The following is a 6,017-nucleotide window of genomic DNA, read 5'->3' as shown; positions in this document are numbered from 1 at the left end:
AAAAATATAACCTGGTCAAAGGCCTGCGATTGGAACTAAAACCATACAATAAAGTTTATAGTGAAAATACCAGGTCCACCCCCTTATTGGCAAAATCCTGAATACACCTATTGATCAGGGAAATTATCCATTAAATATTTTTTTATTGAAGAGCAATAACATATTTAAACTTTTCCTTTTAAGAATTAAAAACATCCCCTTCTATCCCACAACAAATATAGTTGGAAATGTGTATTAGAACCATATTGCGATACCTAGCAATTAGTAGACATCATAGTTCCTATTGACAGCTTATATTAGAGGCACTTAGATCGCAAATGGTTCGGAAATCAGAGTAAAAATGGAAGATAATATGCCCATGATCTTAAGAATAAATTGGATTTCAAATCTTTATTGAAGAATACAAATATAATACTATATTATCTTTTCATCAATCTTAATTGAACAGTTATGGCAATGTCATCTCTAATAAGTAAGTCAGGATTCATATGATGATCAGCGTCTACATAAGCGGGGTGGGTAGGAACAGTTTGCTTCCAATTTTTTTGAGGAGGAGGGGGGGTCAGGCTCAATTTATTGGAGGTTTTCTATTAAATTTTTAAATGTAGGGCAAAATATATTGTAAAATATTATTTATTATAGACCTATTAATAATAAAGTGGTATTGCTAAACATGGCCAAATTTTTCTATTATATACAATCATAGACATTATTTTTCAAATAAAACTTATTTATTGATAATTTTTTGCTATCTTTTCTAATGTAAATTTAGAGGATTAGACATTCTATCAGCAAGCTCATATTCATGTCAAACAATATACTATACTAATGCATTGCATACATTTTAAATAAGGGATTTTTTAATCATTCATGTTCTAAAGAATAACTCTTTTACATTTACTTTTTTTATATTTGGTAATATAGTATTGATCATTTTAAAATATATGAAGGTAGTGCCATTATAATTAAAAACGCCATCAAACTAATCCCTACAATAATAATAAATTGATCAGGAATATAAATAATAGAAAAAAGAAGTAGTTCAGTAAATTAAAATTATATTTTCACACATGACAATATAAAAATCATCCGGATCTTTTTTAATTCATTTAATTTAAAAATCATCTGGAAAAAATCAGATTATATCTCGTTCAATTGATTTTAATAAGTATATATTTCACATTCTGTTAGATACATAATAGAATATTGACATTATAAAACTTGAATATAATTACTTTTTAAAACATTAATAAAATTGTTTTTGGGGAGACTGGGGTTAATCGAACCGATTTTTACAAAATAGGCTACAGCTCCTAGTTTTCTATAGATAATATAAAAATAATATATGATTAGATACCTAAAACTATACTCTATAAAGGTTCCATATGAAAAATTTAAAAATATAATCATTTCTTTTGAATTTTGTTTTTTGTATAAAGGAAAATTTTATCCAACAAGCTCCAATAGCGTTTTGAGGCAAACCACTTCAAGAGGCTTCCGAAACCATTGATTTTTTTAGGCCATAATAAATTGAAATGCATTTTTATTTATTAATAATGATACGTATAGAATAATTTCATTGTTCAAAATATAATACTTATAAATTGAAGTTAATTATATATAAAAATTGAAACTTAATTTTGGTTAATTTAATAAACATTTTCGTCATAAAAAAAATAAGGATCTTAAGGAGAGGTTATGATTTCTTAACATAAATCCTAAATACCAAACATAAACAGCCATGAAATAGCCTTTTCAAGATTTTGAATTTTTTTCATTATTAACTGCCATAATTGACGTATAAGGTTTAGCAAGCCCTGCTAGCTCTAAATTGACAAATCATGATTGAAATAATATCTAGATATAATAAATACTCATAAAACTTTCCCAAATTATAGAAGAGTGTTTAAACTTTGCTATAAAATTTAATTTACATATAAATGATTATATATTTTAATAAAAATTAAAATTTCATCATGTAAAGATCTTTGAAAATTTCTTCAAAATATTATTAAATAAAATTTTTAATAATTAATTATTTCAAAAGATTTTTTGTCTATAGATATAAACTAATAAAAGCTATATTCGGATAAAATTTTAACCTTCTGATGTATTTAATTTTAAAATGAGATTTAGTGGTTTGAGCACCCCTACCCCTAAATGATTCGATTATATCGAATTCGTTCATATCTATTCTTATCTATCACAATCAACACTACCGCCCAAGCTAATTCCTACAGATTGGCATATATATTAATTTTAGTCAAAAATAAACGGATATTACGAAAGTATATATGAGGTTTAATAGATTATTTTAGGAAGAAATTGATGAAAAGACTTAGACATTAAGAAGAAATGCTATGTTATGAATAAGAAATAATAGAATTGATATCGAGGCAAAGGCAAACTGTAGTAAAAGAAACGAAAATGTATAGAATCAGTAGTTATCGTTATAAGGGATCGATATGGTTAAAAGAAGGCATTATCGTTAACTTATCATTAGAAGCCGCGAATAATAGACAAAAGAAAAATATAGAGCGGAATCATTTAGTGGGAGATAGGTAGAAACAGAGACAATGTTGGACAATTAAAAAATTTAGGAGACACCTTGGCAAAATATTAGGATACCTCTGTAATGTTTTAGAAACGAGTGTTAGAAGCAACAAAGGATCTAGAGAGGTGAATTTATCAATTATAATATAGCTGGATCTCCCGCAATGGCAGTTCAGAATGGAGTTATGGAAAATTCTTGATACTAGCGCCACCCTTATTTTACGCTTGATGCTAATTAATGGAAAAGGTGTTGTAATTAAATTTCAATTTTATTAAAATGATATTTAGATTTGTTTTATAATTTGATCAATTATCATTATATTAAAATGAATGTTTTTCTCTAATAGTATATAAATTCTATTTGTTTAAAATTAGTATAAATAGTGATATTGAAAATGTTAATAAAAATAAATCGAAAATATAATAATTAAGAAAAGTTTATATATTTTTCACTTTACATATTTTTATTTTGTTATGTAATTGTTTATTTGTACAATTATGAAATAACAATAAATTTAATTCCATTTTATAAGTATAATAGTTTAAATTTAGACATCACGAATAAATATCAAAAAATATAATTTATATTAATATAAAAAAGTAGTATTTGCCAAACCCCTAAGTCAATAATATACCTCTATTTCCCCCTCCCCCCACTATAGGGCCATCTGTGATCTTATGCAAGTTTTTAAAGTTTTAACGGGCACGTGATTTTATTTAATTTCTTTATTTTTATTTAATAAATAGTCTAGGCTTGGGTAATCAGAAATAATGTTAACTATGATTTCTTAATAACCATATTTATACAATACAATAAGCGGTAGAGGATTTTAAATAAAAAAATTAAATACAATTATAACAGTGGCATGTTTAGGAGTAGGGATGCAGGGATCAAGCCATCTGAAATTTTTGAGAGCCAACCGATAAAATTAAAAATATTTATTCGCTTATTTCCTGCAAATTTTAGATATTATTTGCTTTTTCCTTAATCTAGTAGAAAATCTAACGTCACTTTCCTTCTTTATTCAATTTTTGTAACATTTATAGTGCCATAAATTGTTCGAAATTGACGCCTGTCACAAAATGATACGGTTATATTGTTGTTTACAATAGTATATTAAAAGTCGCGAATGAGTTTGCGATTCATTTGTTTTTAAAAATTTTTAATATCACCTCAAATTTAAAAAGCCGTCTACAATTTTTTATTTCTTTTGAATCGTAATTAGCCCCGCAGCAACGGTGGGAGTGACGGGAGCTACCCTTAAAAAGTTTTTGGCACGCTAATATTGCTTCAAATTTGTTTCTAATGGCTATGAAGAAAAAATTAATCGATCCTTCAAATATTGGCCACCACAGTTTCTGGATATGGGCCTGATGGTAATATAAATAGCAAGCGCCTAATATGTAGACATTTCCCAGTTTTCGAATTTAATTCTATATATTTTACAATTTACATTTTTACTTTAAAAATCTATTATGTTTGATATTCATTTTTTGTTATTTTTATGTGATAATATTTTTCGTTCTTTTTGTATACAACAGATACACTGATTTGTTACTTGATTTGATTGGCATAAAGAAAAATATATAAGTTATTTAATAAATATTTAATTTTTTGAAACTATTTATATGTTTTTAAATTAAAGACTCCAAAGAATTCGAATGAAAATAATTATGCTTCATTTAATACCTATTTGTAATTTTTTTTACTCATTCTAATTAATTCATGAGGCAGAAAAATTTTAATTTTTTTATCGGAATCGATGTCGAATAATATTTTCAATCTAACCTTAGATCGAATGTTATCTTCGAAATTTCGCATATCTCCGATTATCTATTGCTTTAAATCCATCGGCTGGAACGGTTCTCTCGCATTTTTGTATATGCTGGCTATTTACGTTGGTTCCAAACATGGTATATAACAGATATTTGAAGAGAATTCGAGGACCATTATTTGGATTAAAAACAAATGGCAGATAGAAAAGATTGAGTTATCTTGGTTTGTGTTATAGCTCACTGTCTTATACAAATATTTTTTATTCTATCACACAAATCCCGAATTTGAGATAATATTTCTCGCAAATGTTCTATATCTTTAACCTTTGCATGTTATAAATTAATAAAAAAATTGTATCTGAAACTCCATATGATATATATTTGAGAAAAATCCGAATTCTATATTTGAATTCTTAATTGATTATCATTACATATCAAAGGAATAATATATAATGTGAAAAAATTTAATTTTCGATATTACCCATTAGTGCATCTAACGTATATTCGAATATTTTATATTAATATTTAATCTATCGAATAATTTTTTTGTTATTATATTCATTATTATTCGTTGTTGGAAAATTTTATTTTAATATTCACGAATATTATTTGAATATTTTTTTTGTTTATTTTTATTTAATAGGAAATTTATATTCGCAAATAATGAAATATTCGATTTGTAAAATCGGAATACTATTATCCATACATAATAATTTTAAAGATTAAATATAATCCCGATAAAGTAGGACTATGGCTATAATTAAAACAAGTATTATTATAACCCCCCTCCTACCAATGAGTATTTGCTTAAAATTTGTATTTATTGGAATAGATATTACAAGCATTCATTTCATCTCCTATAATTTCTGTTGTCAATTATTTAGTTCGATGAATGATAATTCAATCATGATAAATATGCAGAATTTTTACCCCCTATTCAAAGTTATTTCATAAGATACCTTAAATATCTTTTATTCAATTCTAATCTGATAAATTTATATAATTCCTATTGAGTGGGTTGATCGGTGCAATATTATAGTGTCAACATTCTAATAAATGTATTAGATGAAAAAAAAATGATTGCGGTGACCCATTTTATTGATGTCGAAATCATTAGAAAGTTCTTTAAGCGAATTCTGATCTTTTATTTATTTTTACTTTATTTGGACGAAATAAACGCAAGGTTATAATATTTTTATTTTATTAAATTTTTAGTAAGAACTAAATAAGAACAACATTATATTATTATAGTATATAAAAATAGTATACAAATTCGGATGTGTTATGTACAAAATATCAAAAATAATAATATTTCTTTTACACCGAAAATGCCTCGGAACTATTCATGGCGAATACTTTATTCGTGGGCAAAGAAACGTCACTTTTTGAATACATTCGATACAAATGGTATTCTAGTTCTAGCCCCAAATTTGCTATGATATTTTTAACGCACCTTAGGCGTGCATTATTTTCTAAACCACCTATCAACGTCTTAGATGGGATTTTTTTGCAATCGTCAATTATTGTTATGTCTATGAGAATATCAGGTTCTGTCAGGTGATTAAGCAAATGTCTTAATATCGATTCCGCGATAGCAGGAGAATCTGCATAGAGGGGCTCTATGGAGTAACCTTCTATAGTAGGCTTAAGCATTCCGTATCCAACTACTTTAGGAAGCTCTTCTATTT

Source organism: Gordionus sp. m RMFG-2023, chromosome 2 (assembly GCF_954871325.1).
Source record: "Gordionus sp. m RMFG-2023 chromosome 2, tfGorSpeb1-WG-v2, whole genome shotgun sequence".
Classification (NCBI taxonomy): domain Eukaryota; kingdom Metazoa; phylum Nematomorpha; class Gordioida; order Chordodea; family Parachordodidae; genus Gordionus; species Gordionus sp. m RMFG-2023.
This window is presented reverse-complemented; position numbering follows the sequence as displayed.